This window comes from Molothrus ater, chromosome 7 (assembly GCF_012460135.2).
Source record: "Molothrus ater isolate BHLD 08-10-18 breed brown headed cowbird chromosome 7, BPBGC_Mater_1.1, whole genome shotgun sequence".
Lineage (NCBI taxonomy): Eukaryota > Metazoa > Chordata > Aves > Passeriformes > Icteridae > Molothrus > Molothrus ater.
In genome coordinates, this window is record NC_050484.2 from 25490982 (window position 1) to 25516626 (window position 25645).

Sequence of the window (25645 nt, forward strand, 5' to 3'; positions counted from 1 at the left end):
TATTTCAAAGTAATTCTATCCTGTGATTCAAAGGCTGTTGTACAGCTGTGGAGTTAATCACTTAAGTGTCCTTAACTGGATAAATGTTCATTCGACTTTTAAATTAGAAATATGAAACACCATAGGACCTGGCAGACCAGTAAAAGGTTCTGCAAAATAGTTGTATGTTACTAATTATAATAATTCAGAGTCCTTCTGCAAAAGCTATAATTAAATGTCCTTACAGCTGAGTACATTCCCTTTTTCATTTTTTTAATAGGCTTAGTTTCAATACTGCCTGGGCCAATCCACTACCCTGACTGATGCCTACACTTCAGTGAAACGCACTGCATGTCAAAAGTCTTTCTCAACTGAAACGAGAACAAAACATCTTTCAGGGTCTGCACTGTACTCTTCTTTGCAGTAAGAATTGGAAAGCTGGGCTCTGAACAATGTTTTTTAGAAAGCTTCCATTCTATTCTGATCCCGTTTCACTGCTAATGTTCTGGATTTGGTGAAGTGACAGTTTCATGTGTTTCACTGATATGGTAACAAAGAAGCCTTCCTAGCTTAAAGGAATTTAGAGAAACTGAAGGAGATGGTTATGGGAAAGATAAAATTGTAAGTAGAAATCAGGAACCTAATTTCCCCTCGAAAAAGAAAAGAATAGTTTTGAATTTTTATGAATTCTAAAACATATTTCATTCTTCTTATTTTGTAGTGATCTGATAGTCCATGTTAGAAGTGCAGTAGCCATTTCCTTGGCTCTTTTATAACATAGGAATCTTTAATTTGAAATCCGAAGATCACAAAAAGAAAAGTGGAACTTATTATCTACTTCTTAAAAATGAGGAAGCGAGGCACAAACAGATTTAGACTGAGCATTAATCTCCTGAGTCTGCTTATCCACAAGTCTATAATTTTACTCAATAGAGTGTGAGAAAAAGATCATAGATATTTATGCAAACAGATGTAAAGAAAAAGCTCCTTTTCAGTTTTTAGTATTTCTTGTGAAGTTTTAAGAGTGCTGTCACTGCTACCGATAACTCGCCTTCCTGGTAATTGCTGGTAAAGACAACAATTCATTAAATAGTGAAGAGGAGGAGCACAAGGTAGGAGTGCAGCTTTCTCCCACCAGTTCTTTGAGGGCTCTTATGTGTAATTTGTCTAGACTTGCTCAATTAGATGTTGTCTAAGATCCCCCTCATTTTCAAATAGACTTCAAAATACCTTATCACCCTTATGCAATACAAACACAGCTCTTCGTCTTTGCTCAAGTACAGACAAATTTTGCCTTTTCTGTTCATTATTAGTGCTATTACATTTGACAGCTGTTAAAAAACAGCAGTTTTGTGGACTTTCAATAATTACTTCTCCAAAGAACAATTCCTTCAAGTTGTCTTAGACACTTAGGATGATGTGAATCTCTTCTTCTACTTCACTTAGTTGGTTACTTAGTTTGGGGAGTTTTCTGAAGGCCCAAGTTAATAATTCACATCTAGTCACTCCATCTGCTGAGATCAGTGGTTCTAATGCTTGAAGAATTACTTGTGCTGTGTTCTAACGAACAAGATCTGATTTCTTCTTTTTCTACCCAAATTACATGTTCTGCAGGATGAAGACCTAAAGACCATTGTTACAATCTTTCTAAAACCAGAAAAAACAAAGAAGAGGTTTCATACCAATCATGGATGTGTACAGCTTCCACTGAAAATTTTGGGTGATTCTGACATTTTCTTTGCGTCATGCTTTGTGGTTTTGGTTTGCTTTTGGTTTTTAATAGAATGTGGCTTGTATCCTCAGCTTTATAGGTGTTTTAAAAGTTGGAAATGAGCATTCCTAAAAAAACTGTGAAATCTGGATTGTAAGATAAAGAATGTTCAAGATTTATAATTTTACACAAGCTTACTGGCTGATAAACCAATCTCATGGTATTTTATTGCCTGACACATCTTCACAAGACACAATATTGCTTACAGTAGACAAACAAAAACTTAGTAAGAAGAAAAGAAAATTACTTCAGTGTTACAATGTTGAGATTAAGTTATAACAAGCCAACAGAAAAGAAAAAGTAAGAAAAGCCTTCATATTCAACTTTAGATGTTGATTTTTTTCCAATAAGAGAGGAGCTTGAAAATTAATTTGAAAATAAATGGGATCATAATAATAAGTTTATCCTATTCAGCTTCCATGTCTCACTATAATGTGCAGAGCCTTCAGCAGATAAGTAGGGTAGTATTTATCCTAAATGCAATTCAGGTTTATCATGAGAACAGATTGCTTTGCCTTATATCCTTTCCAGCCAGCTTCATGGTGGTGAAGATAAATCAACTCATAATATCGGTGCCAAAGGATTTTCCTTTCCTCTGTTTTATTGACAAATATTTTTTTTACAGGACAGACCAACGTGTGAAATCAATCCACACACATGACTATCCCTCATGTAATGACAGAAGGATGAGCAACAGCCATTAATCTCTCCTTGTCACAGCCAAGGACTATGCAAAACGATTTTAGAAAGGAAAAAGAAATGCCAGCAGGTCTGGGGAAAGAAGGAAGTCAAATCTACCTCAAATGAGGAATAAAGCAGACAAAAGACTGGATGTTATCTCACCTGAGTTGTATCTAAATTGTTGCAGTTAATTAGATTACTCCAATCCAGAATCCATAGCAATGCATTTATATGACACCAACTGAGTTAGAATGTCCTATCTCAGTCAAATGCACTCCCTGCAGTGAAGTCAATTGCAATTTATAAGGACAGAGCAAAATAGGTTACAGAAGTTTTCTTCTTGAGTATTTATCTTCTTCATCACCATCTCACTTCTTGTTCAATATTTACTTCATATTTATGTCTTTTAGTAATGAACACAGCAGGGATGAATGTTCAACTCATAGAAAATAGCTTTGTCAGGAATACTTAGAATTTTGGGAATGAGAAAAATTATCTTTTTCTTGCTTTGCCTTTCTCAATGTTATCAATGTACCCCATGGTACAATCTTAAGTAAACAGCTGTAAATTTTTTATATCGTGTTGAGGATTGGGCTGATACACAATAGGTGAAGGTTAAAACCTGCATAATGGGCACCCAGATGCCCTCTGTGGAAATGCTATTCACAAGAGAGGCTGAGGCAGTTTCTGCAGCTTCTCACATGTGCTCTCCTGCATTCATTCATACACATATGAACGGTAGGAAGCTATTCTGCATTAGCAAGAACAGATCACACTCTTTGGAGTCCATCAGGACACAGGCAAGGTGTTGGATACAGCAATGCTTTTCAGTTTTGGAGTGAAACATAATAGGACACAACTTCCTGCACCAACAGATTAGTAATAGCAGACATTGATAGAAAAATTGCAGTTGAAACCATGTTAGCAGATGACCTTACTGCAAAAGTCTGACAGGAGACCTGAGATTGCTTTTTGCAACTGCCCTCAAGAGCAGAAGAGGAAAGCAGGAGAATGTATGGATGAGACATTGAAGATGCAACTAGGGTAAAAGGAGAATGAAATCAGCAGAAACAGCAATGAAGAACTGTCACATCCAGGGTATAAGTGATGGGCTCAAAAGCAGGAGGGGGATTAGGAAAGTCAGAGTTGTAATACGTTTCTCAGATCTGTTCAGGGTAAGGCCATTATAAATTTTTAGCTTCTTCCTTTACGTTGGTACTGTGAGCTTAAAAAATTTCTTTGTAGAAGTCTGCTTAGTTCCAAACAAGCTAAATCTAAACCAAATGATGACAATGAGGTTAATGAAGTTATGAACAAGCAGAGAGAAAAATTGTGCTGCAGTCTCCATAAGAGACAAGTTAAACTTCATTATTTACTGAAGTTTCAAAATTCCTGATCTTTACTTGCAGAGTTTTAATGTTATTCATTCCAGCTTTGTAAATATTTTATTATTTCCAGGTGCAAGAAATTACTTTCTAGCACATTTAAAAGTATACAAAAGGTGTACATAACTTTTATCTGTAAATCCTAAAAGTATTTATAGCTTAAATTAAAGAATACAAGTATTGATTAAAACATTAAATGCAAAAATAACTGTGGCAGATCTGTGCAGAGATGTCAAACTGCAGATCTCAGTAACTAGTAACACTGTCAAGTAAATCTCTTTCAAGTTTAGAGTTTAAGGGCTCTTTATAAACTTGAAAAGACTTCTCCTTTATTAGATTGAAGTGCTTTAGATGGCCTCTGTATTTTGTGAATTTTTAAAGTAATGTACAGAATGTCTATTATGGATGTATTGCCTTAACAAATGGAGGAAATTAGATATTAAAGAAGAAGCAAGTAAGGTAACTGCCTCATTCAGAGCTTCTAAGAAAATTATTATTTATTCCTTTGTTTCTCACCATTCATCATCAAAACTCACCCTGGAAGGGTCTAGTCCTTCAGAGGTTTAAATCAGCAAAGCTCCACAGGCTTCAGTGCAGTTATGCTAATTTACGGCATGATCTGTTCCCTTACTTTTTATTTCTCTGAGTGTATGAAGCACCTAGGAATGCTGGCAATGCTTTGTTGTGACTCATTATTCATCATTTATCTACACTGAACTGTCATTTTCATCTATTAGTCTTTAAATATTCTAAGCCTTTCCTTATCTACCCACGCTTTTCCTACTTACCTTTCCCCTCACATCAGCAACTACCTCTGTCATCTTGTTATCCATACTCTAATTTTCCAGACCAAATCTCTACATTGGTAGTAAAAGTGTTCCAGATGCTTAACACACACACACACACAAAAAAAAAAAAAAAAAAAAAATAATTTTCTTATTAGCAAAAAATTGGATTTTTATAAGCCTAATTATTCTGCCCTATTAAAATGCTGCTGCTCCAGCATCCAAGTTCCTTCAGTTAAACAAAGGTTATGTCACTCCTAGGAAATGCCATTACAGTGAGAAATGTAATCTCACTAGTGTAGTGTACCAATATTGATAGTGACCAGTACCTTTTAGTTCAAAGAAGAATATGATGTCTGCAAGGCAGAAAGGTCTATGTCCAGAAGTAGATTCTTCAAATCTTTTCTGACTGGGTAGTGCTTTTTCTCTTTTTGCGCTCCATTAACTGGAGATAAAGCAGCAGTGTTTGTGCAGAACAAGCAATCCATTTCCACACCAGCCTTGAGGCACCAGCCAAGGAATGCAGAGAGCCCAGTCTAAAACCCACCTTGCAGGCAGAGTACAATGAAGGCTCCCAGAGCCAGGGATGCACAGACAGGGCTGGAGGCATATGCTCAGTAAGCAGGAGCAGCAGCAGCTGGGAGATTCTGCGGGGACAAACAGGCCAGCAGTGAGCACAGAGTGAGGAGCAGCTGCTGAGAGCAAGGCCAGCACAGCAGGGGTAACAGCCAGAGCCCAGGCTTCTGCCTCCTGCTGAAGGCACCAGGTTTGGAGAACTTTTCCTGCTCTTCATCTGTAATAGACTGTCTGAATAAGTCTGTCTTTCAGTCTGTCACATAAAACCATCCTACCTAAAGGATCTGCAACATTTCTTGTTGGCAGCATTTAGGGACACATGTTTTTCACTGCCCAGAGTGGGGATCCATTTCCCAATGGACTTGAATGAGACCTGAACAGGTGTAACCTCTGTCATGTCCCCTCATAGCCTGCACATCCCAGCAGTCCTCTTGCAGTGTGCACCACTATAACAGCTACCTTTCCTGCTCCAGCACATTCCTCTTCACATTCCTCAAACTCACTGGGTCAAACTCAGTGCATGTGTTCAGGGACATCAGGCCAAGATGCTTTCCAGAGCTTATTTCCACTCATTTTTGCAGCTGGATAATGTTTTTTGGATTATTTCCTAGCCAGTGGGGCTCTCTTATCTTCCAGATTACAGAATCTTTTTGTTGAAAAAGTAACATTTGCTGGACTAGAAATTATTGTCACCCTGAAATGGCAAAAAGCCAAATTTGGTACTTCAGTTCCTATGCAAGATATCATTCCAATAAGATGAGAAATTTCTTTTTCATCCTTTTTTTTCTTTTTAAAAGGGTTGCTCCGCAGCTATCATTGTTACAAATAATCCTGTTAAGCTTTAGGGCAGCTGGATACACATGCTTACCCTCTACATTTTACTTTCCACTGTAAATGAAATACTTTTTTTCCCCTTCTGGGAATGCCAGTGTAGCGTGTACTATCTTAGAGTACAACGCTTAGAAGAACAATTGGCATTTCTTCCAGAGAAATGCAAAATAAGTACTCCTCCATGCTTTTATAAGACATAAAGAGAAAATAAGGAAAAATAGAACTTCTTCTCTGTCATTAAGACAGAGTAGACTCTCCAGTTAATGTGAGCTTCATGTCAAATCAAAGTCAGACAAATGAGGAAGGCTGAGCTTTCTCAGTCCCTACAGTACACTTGTTGATCATGTTTTAAAATCATCTAGGCTGACCCAAAAGCGAATTACCACAAGTGCAATAAGGACAATTGAGGAGTAGTTGTTTAGTCCTGTTAAGATCAAGACACAGAGTCATTTACCTGTGTGCTCTCAGTGCCTCCCTTCAGGGTACCTGGCCCTCAAGTAACTTACAACACTTTTATGTATCAATACTGAGCCAATATTGTGACAATGTCTTCACACAGTGAAGAATTAGGACTGCCCTGTAAGAGAGGCAATTACCAGTTCACACTCTTCTGTAATCAGTCATCCTTTGATCATAGGCAAAACTATCACGACTGGGGAGATTTTACTTAATTTAGCTTACTACCAATTGATCTGAATAATTATCAATTGGAATATCAAGGAGGTGTTCAGTACCAACAATTAAAGGCTTTGGGAAGAACCTTTTCAGGCTCAGCATGTTCATTTATCCACAGAGAAACTCTTCAAACAAGATCAGACAATTTTTTTACCCTAAAGAGCTAAATCTAAAGGAAACAACCTGGCATCCTTATTTCTTTTTTTTTTTGATGGAGCCCAACCCGACATGCAAGAGCATGGTCTGAGAATACCTTCCACACCAAAGGGATGTGCATGAGTAGCATGGCTAGCACAGAGACATACTTGGATGCATGGATGGCCAGCCAAGTGTTTCTTTGAGATAGGTCTTGGGATGTGTATAGTCTTCTGCAATGGAAGAAAAGTTATTATCTAAGCAAGAATTTTCAGTATACCAATTTTAATCTTTGAATGTCTAAATTCTACCTCAGTTCCACTTGGAAAGTCATGATCCTAAGGGCTGGTACATAAACCATGATATTAAATTGCAGTTTGAAGCTACAATGAGCTTTGCAAACAGATTTGCCACTTTTCAGAATAATAAGACTGCAGTTTTAGCATACATAAAAAATACCATAATGTAACATTATTTTAAGAGTTCCCTTTTCTGTAATGAGACCAAGTTAAACTCATCAGTACCTATTCATTGGCAAAGAAAAATAAACAAAGACAATACAGCTTTAGCTCATTTAGTCTCAATTTCTCCTCTGTCTGCCACTTATGCAGCACTAAAGGACTGATCCGATGCCTATTAAAGTCAGTGACAAATCTGCAACTGATTTTGAATAGAGCAAAACTGAGTCCAAAAAGTTCCCCGAGGTTTCTTGTGCCTAGGTGAACAAGTGCACTTCGCATGAAGTGCTGTCAGCACACGAGGCACTGCTCAGACACTAACCATGCAGCTTGTTAATGCCTGTTCTCCTCTCAGTGACAGAGCCAGCCATCCTCCCTGCAAGGCAGCCAGTCTGAAATGACAGCATGAGCAGGGGGCTGCTGCCTCCTGGGAAGCCATTTTGTTCTCTTTGCTGCAACATTTCTTAATAATTTGCATAAGCAAAATGCTCCCTCTGGTTGTCTCCACTGACAGAGTTATATGTATCTGTCCTTCACTACTCGAATCAAACCCTTACATATGCATTCAGGGATCAGAAACTTCCAGGAAGGACTATTCACATGCTAACCCCCAGATATATAGATTAGATGTGGATGGTGGCTAAGACTGACACATAGGGACTACTAGAATGCCATTCTAATAATAGAAATGTTTTATTTTGCAGTACACAGGTATATCAAAATTAAAGCATTGGAAAATACTGAGGTTGATCCCCTTCTTGCTATGCTGGAATTTCGTCACAGTAGGAGAAATTAATGGAACTAATCTTTCTTTTTCTCTGAAGTTAAATGCTATTTCTTTTTTGTCCCTGTAATTATGTGGGATCTTTCCACCAGGCAAAGCAATCTAAACTCATGATTGAGTCCGTCTAGAGTAGGATAAGCAAGAAAATATGTATATTTAACTTCAGTACTTGAAACCTTACAGTACACCATGGAAGAGCTGACAACATAAGTACTGACTGGAACAGCAGAGCACCAGAGCTGTCCACAGAAACTGCTGGAAAACTTGGAACTTATCATTGAGAAGAGAGGCAAGGAAAAAAAAATAATGTGGAATGCCCTTGAGAAATTTCTTATTATACTTCTGAAACAAAGCAACACTGATGCTTCTGTTGCCAGGGAATGACAGGCTAGCCCTGCTGTCTAGAAGCACATTCACAGGAGTAGTCACCCTCCACAACCCAAATGCCAGTAACAGAACCTGTTAAAATCCTCTCTGGCGAGCAGCATCTTTCTCCACACCAGAGGAACTTGTAAAGTGCTGTATAACCTATTTTAGGTATTCCAGGCAGTTTCCAGTACAGTTTTTCATGCGAAGAGTACAATGCACCATAATAGCTGAAGTAGTCATCCTGTAGCAGCTCAAAGGCAAAGTTTAGGAGGCAGGTCTGAATTCTTGCTCAGCAGTAAAAACAAGTTCCATTTTTTGCCTTGTTAGTCAGTCTATGAACAATCACTGCAGCTAGTAAAACATAAGCTGGAGGAAAGAGTACCTGTGCAATAATGATTGAGAGGACAAGAGTGCACTAAGATAAATTCTGCACAGAATCAATACTGGCAGGGTTCATCTGTACCAGAGAAGGGACGAGAAGAATTTGAGAACCACCGTGCTGCATATCTTAGACAGAAACCAGTGCTCCAAAAGTAAGGGTGAATCAATATCAGTGTGCATCCTTATGAGTGAACAAGGGTTCATATTTTTGTTGTCAGGGAAATTCCTTGGATGGTAAACCTGTGGAATTGGAAGTGTTACTGAGAAAAATGTGAGTTGTGAAAGACAAGATAGAATCATAAATTAAACAAGAGGTTCTAGAAATAAATGTGCCCTCAAAGCTGCCACTATGACTAATTCAGCATTATAAGTACACAACGCAAAGCCTATCTTTATTAGAGCCTGGCATCATAAACCAGCAGGAATTTTAGTTGCAATAAAAAAAACCAAGAGGGCATGCAGTGAATTTTAAAAACCAGAGAACAGTGTGATCTGAGGCAGAGGCATTGGCAGGATTCCCTGACCAACAACTGCATTTGGCAGAAGAAGCATTTGATGCCTCTCAGCAGTTGTGTGCAGCAACAGGTGGAGCAGGGAGGAAGAACAGGCTTTTGAACAATGCTCAGGATGGCCACACTGGGCTCTACTTCTGGCTGCAGCCCAGCAGGCACCCCCTGCCCAGTGCCCTTTCCCTTGGTGCTGCTGCAGCATCAAAGCCATCTTCTGTTTGCTCCTCCCGGGTTTTGCTGAGGCGCTCTGGAAGTCACTCAGCACAGCAGAGTGCTGAACTCACCTGGGCCTTCAAGGAAACTTGTAGGACTCTGGAGTCAGAGGTTGCTCAGTGGTTTTGTTGTAGAACAGATCAATTACAAAGACAACATATTTACCCCTTTCTGTCGGAAACAGGGTGGAAAGAAAGAAATTAATGAATGAGGCAAAAAAATGTTATAGGACTGGATGTAGTGTTTCCTCATTTCCTGTGCATTCTCTCTGCTTTGAAATTTATAAAATCACTGGCATAATCAATTTCCATAAATAGCACACACACATATTAAAACACATTGCACAGAAAAAAAAACCTCGATGTCTGGACATTTTAATCTCTTTTCTCATTAAGTGGTAGTGGGCAAAACTCAGCAAAATCAAACTGCCTCCCCATCTAAACTGGAGACTCAAAAAAAGCCGCTGACTCCAGTCAGCAACATTTGCTAGAAATCAATGTAAATTTTCTGGTCAGTCCTGCTATCTGATGTTCTAGCAGTGTTTTAAAATTCTTTAGAGACTTAAGGGGATGGTTTGTGGGTTTCAGGTACTTGTGTTAGGGGTTCGTGTTTTTCTTCACTAAGATACTTTGTGACAAAAAAAAATAATGTGGGAAGGAAAGTTCTAATGATACTGTTTGATTGGCTTCACTACAGGTTGAGTTTTTAAGTGAATTTTCATTAATTTGAGTATTCCTGTAGCAGTGTCCCTCAAACAAGGCTTTGATGACACAGCACAAATACTGAATTAACACACCTGTGGGTCTATGAATTTGCTGTCTATCAGGTACTAGTTGGTTGCTTTGGGGCAAAGAATTGAAGGTTTCTTCCAATTTGTTTGGTTTCTCTCTGAAGGAATTTTTAATTATTCTTACCTGCAATCCTCAATGGAATTCAGATAATGGTTTCCAGGTCCTCAGCTTCTGTGATAATAATGTCCTCTTACAGGTCCCTGTCCCCAGCTTCCCTCTTGGGATTTTCAACAGGCATTTCTATAAATGTTATGAATGTGCTAAGTGGAGCTTTGAGTATGGAGAGCCTCAACTCTGACCTGTCCTTATGTCATCTGTTAATGTATGGCTGACTAACATACCACTGGTTCTAAAGTGGCCAATGAAACAGCTGCTAAACAGCAATCTGTGTTCATTTTTTAGAGTGTCTGTTAACTTAAGAGTTTGTGTACTGGCACTGACGTATTAAAGAGAACACATTTTTGCTGGCTTTGATTAAAAATTATCTTCTGGTGTTTGTTTCATGAGCTCTGCGTGGCTCAGCGCTGGCAGCTCTGTGCCTGGGTGTCTCAGGTGCTCACAAGTGGCTGATCATGGGGCACTGGCTGCCATCCCAGGGATGCACTCATGGCTTCAGATCTTCAAATGGGCTCTCTCACCAGTCATATTCTTGCTGACTAGCAGTCAGATTTCTTCTGATAACTCCTAGCAGTGGGAAGCTGTGTGCCTCACAGAGAAGCGCTGCACGCGGTCTGCTCCAGGAGTAGAGTGATTCCAGAAAGCTGCCTCATGTGCACTGGTGTTCATGCTACAGGAAACCACTTCTTTCCCATCCCGAAAGCTGACACTGCTCTGACCTCAGCATGGAGCCTGAGCAGCTGCTCTGACCTGTACAGGCCTCAAGGACATCTTGTGCCCATAGAGGTGCACCCAGGAGCCACAGGGGCCATAAAAGTACCCAGCTTGACAGGCATGTCTTCAATGTCATCTTAGTCACCAATTTATCAGTAACTAAATTTTAAAATATGCAAAATAGATGGTTTCTAATAGAAGTGTAATTGGTCATTCAGTGTAAAAAATTATCTTAGAAATACTCTTCTACATTTTCTTATGACTAATCAGATATTCCAGATTTCATTACCACTTTGCAATATGTATTGATATTAACCATGACATAACCACCTTTAATATCAAGAATGCATAATTTTATTTGCCACGATGGAACAAGATGACTTGGCCCATAAAGCCTGAACACAATTCCCCCTCTGAAGTCTCCTCTTTGCAGAAAACTTATCATTGCTGGTAATGTACAGCATTGGATTTTTGAGCTTGCCTAACAAATGTTGTAGTCAATGCTCTGCTCAGTAAAGAAATCTTTGTGAGCCAAACAGACATGTGGAGACAGCAGCTGGTCTTACACACCTAAAATAAAATCCCATGCACCATCTCACACTGGTCACTGTGTCAAAAAATGACCACAGCCCATTTAGTGGAAAATTTTACTTTGTGGGGGCACACACATTTCCTAACTTCTCTCTAACCTCGCAGTAAACACAAAATTTATTCTTGGTCTTCTCACTTCTGCATGTCAGCAACACATCCACCTCTTCTCCAGAGGTGGTGTTGTCTTCGACACAGGCTTTTTGCCTCTTTTCTTCTAGTTACAAATACCTATTGGAGACTCAAATAATTCACCTCTTTCTGCTCTGGAACCTATGAATACTTGCTTGCTTTATTTAGTTCACCTGGAAACCTCTTTCTTTCTAAGCATTGTGCACCATGGAAGATAAATTTTTGCAACATTTGAAGTCTCTTTAAATTCCATTACTGCTTTCCAAATTTCTCTGGAATTATTCCACACAAGCACCAAAAAGTAAAAACATCTGTTCTGCTTCATCACTTCTTCCAAGCAGCAAATAAACTGCAAGCAGATTTCCTATCCACAAAAAACACATTTCCAAGGTAGCATAAGGAGTGTTTTAAGAACATCCACTAATTCTGCAGCAAAAACCTTTCATCAATCTGTTGCTTAGGGCACATATGAAGATTTTATCAACTAATGTTTTAGTTCAGTTTTGAAGGTGGGATCTGATTGAAGATCTCTGGATTTCCCAAGGACTCTTGCAACTCTGCCATGTTTGACTTTCCTCAACGACCACCTCTTCAAATATGCAATGCAGTAAAATGCAATAGCTTCACATCACTGCTACTTGTATTTCTCCTGCTTTTTTCTCATCCATCTTATGTCTTTTCTCACAGAGTGGCCACTGAAGACATAATTGTGTATCCATAGTCTACCAAGGCAGTAACTTAAGCAATTAATAATGCAATTCATATATTTTTCTCCCACAACGAATACCTTTTTGATTGTGTGACAGTGGACAAAAGACTTCCCTAAAGATGGTGGCAAGTGTCAGCACTTTATTATCCCACAGTACAACTTTTTGTACTTTGTATCATGTGCATAACACCTGCTCCTTTTTTGAATTATAATTGGCTAACAAACTATGTGCACGTGCCTCCTACTCTTTTGTAATTGGTCATGAATTTCTCTGTTTCTTGTTGTAAATGTCAACACACATCCACATTCCACGCTTCTTCTCCCTCAAAGTTGTTTACCTGTCTTCAAGACACAGCTGTAACTCATCAAGGCTGAGGCTGCCTGCAGCCCCATTCCTATTCTCCTACAATTGTACAGAAATATCTCAACCCCTTAACCACATCCATTCAAGCTTAGTTATTCTTAAGCATGTAAACAATCATATTGTAATCAATCTGACTATTCATCTGTTTTAAATTAACTGCATAAGTGTTTGCAAGATATGGGTCTTTGCATATAAATCCCTTTCTCTGCCTGTAAAAATAATGAAAATAGAAGAGTTGCTGAGCATCAGAATTACTGCATTTGTCTCAGCTGTTTACACAGTAGCCAGCATTGAGTCAGGAAATAAGTGCGTATTCAGAAAAACCTATGTCAGCAAAACAATGGTACCTTCATCTACACAGAGTGCTATTGTAATTGAAAACTGGTCCCTTATAATTTTATGGGTTTAACATCATAGCCTCATAGTACTGTGGTTTATAATACCCTTAACTTTAAAAATAAGATATTTTTTCAGTGGTTTTGTTGTTGGGGTTTTAAAATTCTCTTTCATTAACCATTGCTGTTGGTACAAACCAGTGAATGGTCCAGCAGTGGCATCCTAGTGAAGACCTACCTGTGCTTTAGTGGATTGAATATAATATGAAAAATAGAATGCAAAAGTATAAATCAAGAGTATTACTATGTATAACATTCCAGATCAAAAGAAGCACTGTGGAGTTAAAAGAGGTCCCCAGAATGACAGTTAGAATTACCATGAAAACTTATCTACAAAGAATGAAAAATACTAGGCTTGCCTATCTTAAAGAGATTAATAAGACAGGCTACCAAAAAAAGCATATGCACTCATAAATGAAGCACTGGAAATTTAAGTGTAAAACAAAAGCATCAGTCTTTTGCTTTCAAGGGGAGCAATTGCGGAAGAGAAAAATATTTTGAATAAGAAAGCCAATTTGTTGTGTTAGAAGGAATGTTCTGCACCCTTACTCACCAAATCAATAAACAGTGACACTCATCACTACAAGTTACATTGGTACCAAGTATAGCTCTGAGGAGGAAAAGGTCATTTACTCATAAAAATATACAGAGCTACTGGAGAGAAGTACTGGGGGGATAATATCACCAAAGAAACAAACAAAATAAATCAAAAAGCTTACCTCATGCTTCAGGGTTAAATCAATTCCAAGGCAATCCTGATTGGGATGGTTGTGAACTATTCTACCTGTGCCAAGCATAAGATTTCTCATACTTTCCTTTATAACATTCAGGGTTGCCCACTGTCAGCCAAGGGTCTGATTCATAATTCCCAGTTTTCTTTATCTTACAGATATTCTTATCACACACTTATTTCAAACCACTGCTATCAAAGAAAGTGTTTGATGAAAGAAAATTTTTTCATTCTGTTGCTCACAGAAAATCGAAGTTAAAGGAAGAAAAATCTCAAGTGAACAGACCATCTTATTTTTTTCTGTATCACTGATTCTTTTACATCAGCTTTTGGAGTGTTTTCAGGAAGATTTAGAAGAAAGAAGAGCATTTCACACACATACAAATGAGGAAGCCACTTACTATATTACAAGTACCAACTTACTATATTACAAGTACCAGTTTACCCCTCCAACTCTTGCAGTATGACTGGCCTATGCTGAAGTGTCACTCTTAAAAGTTCTCACTCAGGTTTCACTTACCACTGTCATCTGTGGTGAACCATAATCTACAAAACCATAATCTCCAAAAACAAACTACAATCATCTGTCAAAAATTTCAGCATTCTTCCTGCAAGCATGACCAAAGTGGTTCAGAAGATTTTCTTTATTTTTTGAATTATTTCAAATGCTGACTTTTTTCAATTTCATTCTGAAATTATTTTTGTAAAACTTCTGCAAATCTTTCCCAGTGATTTCCTGTGAGAGTCTATTTATGTATGGCTGTACCAGGCTAATCTTTATTGTTCCCTGTTCAAGTGAGCAAGAAATAGATAAAATTATTGAAAAAGGAACAATTAACGGAATTATTTATTTCGAACTTACCTTTTTTTATTTGAAGAGAAAAAAGGAGGAAAAAAACCTCAGTGATGAAGTAATGCACCCTACCATTTTTTTCTGGAGAGGATATCATACAAATGCATTCAGAAAATGTGTTCAGCTAAAGCTGTTAGCTCTAAAGCTAACATAAAAGTTAAAATGTGGTGGAAATTAAGATGCTGACTTATAAATTTAAGCTAATAACTGCAATATAAAAGCACATGCCATCATTATATCAGGGCTTGCTTCTACTGCTAGAAATGGATAAAGTTGGAGGATGTGCAAAAGTAGAGGATGTGTAAAATTGTAACAGATTTTCAGAGGATGGCTTTGGCAGTGGCATACACTGCCCTGGAGTGACACCTGATGCATGACCAGTCTCTCTGAATGCCGTGTTCAGAAAAGGCTATGGACTGGGTGCTCACCAGAGCGGCCTTAATACCTATCTGCAGCTGGAAAAGCCAATTATGAAAGTGGAGTAGCTTCTACCATCTAATAGCCAGTGACCTCCTACGCTGCCCAGCCTGAAATTGGAGTCAGCCAGACTAGAAGAGGAGGACCACACTGGCCCTAAAAGTTTTAATTCATGCAGGCCTGGAGAAATCCATGCTGGATCTAAAAAAGAAAACTTAAAAGTCTGACAAGCCTAAACTCTAAACCACTGAAAATAAAACAGATCTTACTCCAAGACAATGGGAAAAAACTTCATCCAGACCTCTCAGAGCCTGAAATAGTTGGACTTGAATATGGTTGGATAGATCAGCAATACTTCCTATAATGGAAGTTCTGGGGTTTGCTGCTATTTCATAGATCCTTGTTATCTGAAGCCTGACTTCACATTTTACAGGCTACTCTGCAGAGACAAAACAAAATGTTATGAAAAAGCTTGGTTTGGTTTGGGTTTTTTTGCTGGCCTATCTCGTTATATATATACAACTCTCTATTTATATACAATTAATGCTAACTCTCAAAATGCTAGAGAACAGTGGAGTCCAGAGAGGTGTAAACTGGGAGTTTCTGGGGCACTTTGAGTCCTAACTAAAAACAAACAATGCGGCACTGGAATTTTCTGTGGGTTTTCCAGTTAGCCACCATTTGGTGCAGACATGCCACTGATGTTTTGGTGTTTGCCTCTTAGACCAAGCTGCTGTGGGCTTAGGAAAAACTGAGAAATGCCTAAAGAAATCTTTCACCATTTCTTAGCAGAAGAGTGACAGTGGTAATAATATCTCTGTGCTTCACAAACAGTGAAATCAGATGCACAGTTTATCAAGAGTCTGTGTATGTAATTTTTCCATTAACAATTCTGCAGACAGAGCATTGATAATTGTGCCTGTAGTGAATCCCAATGAGGCATATTTGCCTGACATTGTTGCAGAAGGGGGAAAATGAATATATGCATTTTAAATTTTTATGATTACATTTTTACTGAAGTGTGGGGGCCTGAAGTTTCATGACTGTTTTAATGCAATTGGTTCCACTTAGGAGAGATGACATGCTGAAATGTGATGTGCTGAATGCTTCCCAGGTAATTGGAATTCAGTCAACAACAACATTTGGCATTGTCACAGGTTTTAATAAAAAAGGTTTCTCTTCCTTTTTTATATTATGAGATATCCATAATTTTATACAATATCATGATCCTACAAAACAGCCTCTCAAACAGAAATTTAAAAAGTTTGCTTCACTCTGCACACTCCTGAATTTGGATCACAAGAGCACATTTTGAAGGGCCTGATACCCGATACAACTCTAATAATTTGTACAGCATTACAGCCCCCTCAGGGAAGAATCTGAGTCACTGTTGGTGCTGTGTACACTAACTGTTTGTGCATCCTTCCCCAGAGCTGTTGGAAGGAGAAGCCACAAGGAAAGAAGAAAGGACATGGTGCAAAAACTTATGGTAGAAGTTAAGAGCACTATATAAACTCAGGGGGTTGTCATGGGAAACAGAGCCTGGCACTCCGCGATTCTTCCAGTAAACTAATTTCTTTTGTATCAGAATAGGGAAAGAGCTAGAGGTGAGTTAGCTGTCTGGGAAGAGAGAAAACTGCTGCTGCTATTGAAACCTTAAATCATATCTCAAACAAAATTAAAACTGAACTAAAACAGATACTGAAAACGGAAGGTAAAGTTTTGCCTTCTCCACCATTTAATTCCAGAAAGAGGCTTAAAGCCCACCACTGTTCCACATCTCATGTTTCTTTTGAACAGAGGAAAGCAAGACTTCTTCTATGTCACGGAAGACCAAAAGTTGAGACATACTTTTCAGTCTAATGCTTTGGATGTAAAACTAAACTCCTTCTGATAAGGATACCAATTCTAGCTATAAATTTTGTCCTGCAAATGCAGCAAAATACCACTAAGGCTTCTCATCTCTGCTTGCTGCAGCTTTGACTGTAATAATTTCTACACTCCTGTGTAGATGTTGAATTATTTGTAAAGTCTAACTTTGACTCTTATAGCCACCTTCTGACCTTTAGTTAAATCTAAAAAATTGCTACCAGCTGAAAATTATTTGGTGGCTTGAGTAGCAAGGCTGGATTTGGGAACAAATATCTACCTAAATCCTGCCACTGGAGATAGATGCTTCTGCAGCAACTCTCAGTCTGAAAAGACCATGATAATCCAATCATCCTTAAGGATTCTGTTTCATGTCTCTCTCAAGCTCTAGTTGCCTCTTCATCTATACAAGGAGACATTCTTTTCTGTGAGACAATGTCATGCACAGTGAAAGATGCTTGGTTTGTCTTAACCATCAGAGCTCAAGTGCAGACAGTACAAGCACTTATTTCACCTTGACTGAACGTCTTGCTCCCGGGCATCTGATGCAGCAGGAAATGATTCACTTTGTAATCCATATTTGAAGAAGCAGTTTATGCTCCCGCTCTTCTTTATTTCTGTGCATATGAAAATGAAATAAGCAAAGGGAGATTTCTAGCAGAACCCTGAATTTTGTGGGCACAATCTGTGCCCACACCTTTTAAAGTGCTCAGTAACAGAACAAGGGAAATTAAAACTTTCTGCCTCTGTTTTTGATACTCCTTAGCAGACAGACAAGAAACAGCAACCAATTCTCATGCACTCACAGCTCCTATGTTGCTTTCTTTCTTAAGTTTATTTTTAATAATTCAAAGTTCATAGTGGGTTACCTCAGGATTCTCTCTTCACCTTCACTTCCCTATGTCCTGAGGAAAACAACTGAAAAGAAAGACATGGGAGGGATTGTGGCAGGATGCTCTGGTAAACAAAGAATTTTTTTGTCTTTACAGTGAATATAAGTCATTAATTTTTGATGTTAAGAGATTAATCTGTGCATGAAGAAGAAAACCTACTGACTGGTATTTCCCTGGAACAGATAGATGTTTTAAATACCACATAGCAAAGAAAATCTCTGTGTAAAACAAAGGCAATCTGGTGGCCTTCCTGAAAGGTTAAGGTACAATTATAATTTGTAGTGCTCCTGAATGGTCCAATCACCTGTAAATTAGGACCATATTCTCAACACAGTCAGTCACCAAACTACTCAGCAGAGCTTTAGTTGTTATTTTGTTGGAGTGGAGTTTAAACCTCAGTTTCCTGTATCTGAATATTCCTGTAGAATTTTGTGACAGAGTACCCTGAAAAAGTAGGGTTTTAATATTTAGTTTGATAATACTGATGCTTAGTATCTGTGGTATGACAACTAAAATAGGGTTGGAAATTCTGATTTTCAAATCTCCCACAGACCCAATGATGATTACAGCTAGGCCAAACAAGGTCTCCGTGCTTTAGTTTCTCTGCATGCCAGTAGGATATAATAATTATTTCTCTACTTACGAATTTAAATTGGAAAATATGTTTTTTCCTTTCCTAGAAAGGAAAATAGCTCACTATGTGTCTAAACAACATCTCAGTCCTGGCTGGAATTCCTTGATGTCACTCTTCTCAAGATAATAAAGACAAAACAGGCACAAAATTTTCTCTTTTCAAAACATGTGTTTCCTGGGATGCAGTATGGTTTTCTGCTGGCCAGCCTAAACTAGGCAGGATCAGGCTAGACAGAAGTCCATCCACCTCCAGAGAATGCTCTCCACACACAGAGGTTGCACTGGAAGCATTTGGAGACCTCTCAGACCTTTAGGTAAGCAACACTAAAGTCACTGTTGGAAAAATTCACTCCTGCCCACCAATTTTATCCCATAATGCTGTCACAGAATAGGTGGAGACATGTAAGGCATTGAACCCAACCACAGGGCATGACAGCACATTCCCACAAGACAGGACATGATCTTGAGTCTGATGTAAGATTCAGGGCAGAGCAACATGTTTCCCTGAATCATGCCGAGTGAGATAATCCAGAGCTGGGGTGGAGAGATGCCAAAGCCCCAGAGCAGGCAGAACAGATGTAAGAACAGGTCTGAGACCTCTGCAAGGGCTAGAAGAGCAAAATTATAAAGTCAGTACAGTTTGCGCAGCCAGAAGCTCTAGGCTGATAGTGAATACCAACACATTTTGAGAACAGAACAATTATTTATGTTATTTACATTATTACGTACTGCAGCAGCACCTTAAAATGGTGCAGAAAGGATTGTACTTTGTGCAAGCTGTGATATCTGACTTTAGAAATCAGTTCAAGTGTATTTAAAAGCATAACTGCACAAAATGGTCTTCTTAAAAACAGAACAGGCCACTGTGAGGGTAAAGCAATACAGAAAAGTATAATTTATATGATTTTCTTTCCCTGCTCCTTCCAGATGATTACAGTGTCGATTTGTAAACCACTATAAAACTAAAGTACCTTAACAAGAGAAAATTAGTTAAGAAAAAATGTAGCTTTCAAGTACAGGAGCAGGTAAACTACTTCCAAATCAAAAGTTCAATTTAATCTGGAAGGAAAACAAATCCATCAATGTCAATTCAATTTGCACTGAAGCCTAGAGGGACACTCAACTCAGCTTCAACTGTGTCTATATGTATGCTGTTTAAGACTTAAGTTCTCTGTTTTCTCAACATAAACTTTGCACTTGGCTGTCTAATTTAATTTTCATTTCGCACATCTGTGAATGTCTAAAAATTGTTGATTTTTTTTCTAGTAGACCTGTAGTTTTTCAGCATTATCTTGGGTTTTCTTGTATTTGTTTATTTTTTGTACTAAATGCCATGATACTTAAGACTTGACAATTTTAGTAACAGTGATGATCCCACAGGTTGTTCAAAAGGCACAAGGGCAGCTTCACCATAACCCACCTTTCTTTACAGTAGGAAACTGTAGGAACATATTCCCATGACCTGTGGTGGACAACTTGCCAAAACAGCTGAATAATCTCAGTTAGAAGCCTAACTGGAAAATGAGAAATGTGGGAAAACAGTGTTTGGCTTTTCTGTTATTATTCAGTGTGTAGCAATGGTCTGCTTTATGAAACAAAGCCAGTGAATTTCTATTGGGTTTGTGTGGACAGGTTTAGGTAGCAAGGGGCTGCAGGGGCTTATTTTGTGAGAAGCTGCCAGAAGCTTCCCCTGTGTCCATCAAGGCCAGTGCTGCCTAAAGCTGAGTCCATGAGCAATGGTGGTGGAACCTCTGGGATTCCTTCAGGATGTGATCCCTGGCTGCTTGGACACTTTCCCTGTATTCCCCTGGACCACCTGTCCTTGGTTTCTTTCTGCATTGTTTTGTGTTACATTTAATTAATTTTATTTTGGATTTTGATGTTGTGAGATTCCTGCATGGACAGAATCTCCCACCAAGCTGTGTGAGTGCAAGTTTCTATTCCCCCTTTAAATATCAGCTGTTTACACAATAATTAGTTACTATATGCTGGTGTGCCTTGAGGTCCCTGTGTAAAATAAGCATCCCATGGAGACATAGATGATGTTCTGCAGAAAAGAATTGAGAATTGATGCTACTTTTTCCCTTAGAGAACTATCTTAATCAAACTTTTCTGTAGTGCTAGTGAAAAAATCCAGATGTTCTTATTCTGTTCTTTTATTTTCATATCATTTTATTTATGAATAGATATAGTGTAAAACTAAATATTTAACCAAATGCTGTGAGGGTTTTAAGGAGAAAATATTCAATGGAAAAAACAAACATAATATACCACTGAGAACGTGAAAGTCTTGGAACTTTTCTACACATTGAAGTTGAGTCAGAATCATCAGTTCTTCATGTTCCCATTCTTTCAAAACTCTTAGGGGGAAATTTACAGAAAACTAATATTAATGAGAAACCCCAGGCCTTTTCTGTCCTTCGTTTGCAGTGTGAAATTGCACTTGTTTTGTTGAATCTATGGCAGTTTCACTCTGCCGATCCATTATTGCACAAGAGGCTGTAGAAACTACCAAATTTGTGATCCTACTTATTCTTCACTACCATTTACTCAGAATTCTTGTAATGTTTTCCTTTCAGCCTCAAAATTGAACACTAGGAAATGTTTTATGGCCTGGCATGTGTGGTGGTGTGTGCAATGTATCTTCTATAGGCTTCCCAAAGTCAGATTTCAGATTAATTATTACAACACCTAGGGCTTTGTATCCCAGTTTGTCCCTTCTTTTCCCCCACTCCCTTGGTTCAGCAATCCCAATAAAAACCACCCATATCCCCAAAATGGCTACAGTCAGAAAACCACTGCCAATCCTCTTAGTCTATCAAATCTGGCAGTCATCACCCTTTAGTATGGAAAGGAGCACACTGGAACCACCTGACAATGCAGCAGGCTAAACAGAGGTAATATTCATGCCCTGATCTGGAAAAATCTGCACTTTTGTAGAATTATCCACGTGCCATGAGGCACTCAGCTGGGCACTGGAGGTTTTGTTGTTTTGTATAAACTGTATCTCTAATGGTATAAAACATTTCCATAGTAAAGTTATGTTGAACGACTTAATTCTATCAAACACTTGCTTGAAGTGTTGCAGGCCAAAAAATATTCCAAGGGTCTGAAAGAGGATATTTTCTTGCCTGCCTAATATTTTAAAGTAAAAGCAAGTTGGAAGAGAAATGAGTTTGCCTCTTGCACTCAGATCAATGAGTTTAAGCACTTTTTTATGCAGGGAAAAGAAGGAGTAATATTCTTAAATGTTTCCAGAATGACTGGAAAGTCACCTTTAAGCAATTTGTGTCCTTATGAGAGGTGTTTGATGAATTTCCTGTTGTTTTCTGCTTTGCGGCAAATTTTCAGTCGGCGAATGAGTTTTAGCTTCCCATGTGGAGTCTAGTGACTAAACTTAGTGTGGGTATACACAGTCTGTAAATCAGCTACAGAGCTGAAAAACTCCAAGTCAGGCTTAAGAAATATTTGCAGTAGAGAGGGTATTTGATTACATGTTGGGGAAATCTATTTCTTGCCGGTTTTTTAATGATATTTTATCTCCTAGATGCCCAAAGACATTGTCAGCAAGTGGAAAAAAAAAAGCAGAAGCTAATTTTTCTGTTTCATGGCTTGTTGGCTGATGTCTTGTCTGAGAGGCCATATTCCTCTTCACTGCAATTCTGCAGCAGCTGTCCCATGGTTGATAATACCACAATAGTCTTATATTACCTTAAAAAAAAAAAAGAAAGCATTCAGCCCAAAGACTTCACATTTCTTGCCCACATATCAGTAGGTCGGGTGCTTAGCCACATCTGAGCAGCTATAAGAAGCTTGATAATTAACATGCAAATGCTGTGGGTGAATGAATTTTTCCTTTTGCCTTCCTGACCCCTTGACAGAAGCAACCTAAATGAGAACTTGTATTTAATCATAGAGGATCTCCCTGAGGAGAGAGTGTAACCTCTGATACTCTTCATGGCAGCACACTAATTAGATGTCCCCTTCACAGAGGAACAAACAGAATGCTTCTTTCATATCAGGAGGCTTTCACAGATCTTCCCCATGGGGAAAAATTTCTTTAGAAGGACTCCTGTCCCTCACGCATTGATTTGCCGTCTAACAACTTGCAGAATTGTTTTACATGGATTGATCTTGTCATGTATTATCCAGCTTGCCATAGCAGAGTTTCTGACAAGGTTTTTAAATGGTACATCAAGCTGCCTATAGAATGTTATCACGACAACCCTGACCTAAGGAAAAAGGTAGCATAAAGCCAAGGGAAAAATAGGATCATTTTATAAATTTTGACACTCTTGAAATTATATGTTCAATATGTTGGAATGGGTAAATGCAGGTCAACAACAAAATTATGAAAAATGTTTTGTTTTGGTTTTTTTTATTTATTTAAGGGAATTGTTCATAGTGAGGTATTTTAAATTCTATTCAAAAAATTTAGAAATTTAGAAATAAATTCCTTAGGATAAGGCTGAAAGTGTTGGATGTCCCAGAGCAGTGCAGTGCTATTGAATACTTGGGGAAAAGTTTCTTTGTGTCTCTGCCCCATACCACAGGCTCTCCAGGCCAGATTACACTGACACTGTATGGCTGATTTTGGAGAGGATTGCCCAAGCAGCTGCCAGAAAAGAGTGCAGCTCTTCACCTTCTCCAGAGTTTCAATTGCTATGAATACACTCAACCATAACTAAGTTTTTCATTGAACTCCTAAATTTATTTACTCCACAGTTTTCTATTTCAACCCACCATTTTGAAGCAATCATTTTGTCACACATCCTCTCCATGAACAGAAGAGTTTTGATCCATGGTAGACAGTGAAAATATACTCCTGATGAAGATTTCCAAGTCTAGGAATGCCAGCAAAACAAAATATTCACTTGTTAGAAGATCTGACAATAACTCCGATCTGGGCACCTTAGTCTAAAATTATTCTCTTTTAAACTGTCTTTATGAAGGGAATGATTCTTTCAGTATTCAAAAAAAAGGAGAAAGTAATGAAAATTTCATTAAACTTAGTCAGCATGTTGCTGTTGACATTGTTTTGACATGGAAGATGCACAAATAGTAGAGTAAAACAGCTTAAATAAAACCTTAAAATGTCTGTGCTCCCTCCATTTGTTGAACATGAATAAAACAAGGCATCCAAGTTCCCTGGGGACTTCCTGTTAAAACATGTTATCAGTATGTCTGTAATGGGTATTTCCCAATAACTTAATTAATGCTGTTTTGGTCCTAAAAAAACAAGCAGCTGAGTACTGTTTATGTAGTTAGCAATGAAAATCAGGCTGGTCAAAGAATTTTTATTAAGTCTTTTTGCCTTTTTTGTTTAAACAGAATGTGTTTCTGCCAGGTTCTGTTGGGGTTTTTTTTTATTATTAGTTTTTATTATGAGAAGTGAGTTTTAGATATGCTGCCAAGGCATCTCATGGGAATTGCAGATCTGACATTTCATTTTTCTAACTTCCTCTGTGGGGCAGATTTCCTGCTGCATTTTTTTTCCTATTTTATGTAGAAGGCTCAGTTTCTCTAAAATACCTATGAATATTGGCTCCAGCAGAGCTAATTTTATATCCAGATTGCTTAATGTCTAAAGCACCTGCCTTTGGTTTAGACCTTATATTTTTGTCCATGGTACCAACCATGCACTGCTTTCCAGTCAAGAGTTTTCTATTTTCATTTAATATGACTAAACATTTATTCATATTACACCACCAGATTGACAGAGAAGACAAGAGCATTTAAAGCCTGCTTAGAATGAAATTCCACAGATTTCCCTACGAGAATGAACTGAATTTTACAAACATTTAAAATAGCCACCTGCCCATATTGCTCTTTTTCTCTCACATACAACTAAAAGTTGCAAGAAGTAATTGGTAGAATTATCTCATGTGTTTTTTACTACATTAAATCCAAGCGTAAGACATAATCGGTTTAAGATAACACTTATGCAAGATAGCAGACTTAAAGTGGAAATCCATAACAAATTAAGGATTTTCTTTAGATTAATACCATGTTTGCTACAGTGTACAGAAAACAAGGCCAAAATGCACAAAGAAAACAGGACTGCTACAATATCTGCTGTACCTTGACTGATTCAGTAATTTGTCTTCTGAATTTCCTGGCACATCACATTGTGTTTAATCAGAGGCAGAATTATGTTCCTACCTCTCTGAAACTCTGCAGTCTCTGACTCAAAACTGAACTGTCTGTATTAACTCAGATTGGCTTTCCCTGACATTCTGCTGGCTGAATGTTAGATAATTGGCTCAGCCTCATGCAAATCCTCTGAAATTTGCAGAGAGCCTATATGAGATTTACCATTATTCTAAGAATGAAAGCCTGCTTCTTAAACCTCCTCAATCAATACAATTTTCATCAATACTCAAAACACATGGAATCCACGGTATGCTGGGGGATGGAAACAAAGCACACACAACACACAGTTATTATTAGCCATTTTTACTCAGATTTATATACAGGTCCTAAATATAGGTCAACACCGGTCAAACAGAAAACTCAATAATACAGTTAGTTAAAATTTCTAGACTAGATTATTCCCACTTGGTTTTGCTGTCTTCTTTTTAAAGGTTGAAGAAAGTGCAGGAGTCCTTTTGAGAAGGAGAGGGAAGGCATGGGGATTTGGGGGTTATTCTGTTTTTACATTGTTCATTTAGTCAGTATTTATAAATGTCACTTCTGTCTATTGGCATTTTCTTCTCTCAAGCTGCTGCAAATGAATTGCAATTGTTTTAGATGCCATTCAGAGACTTTAGGAATAAATATCTACATATATCCCACACACAGTTAGGCACAGGAATTTCTCTTTTGGATACCAAATTAAATGTCTTCTTGTCTTGGTGCATGGGGATATTCATCATGAAAATAATCCAGTCAACTGTTTGCTATCAGCT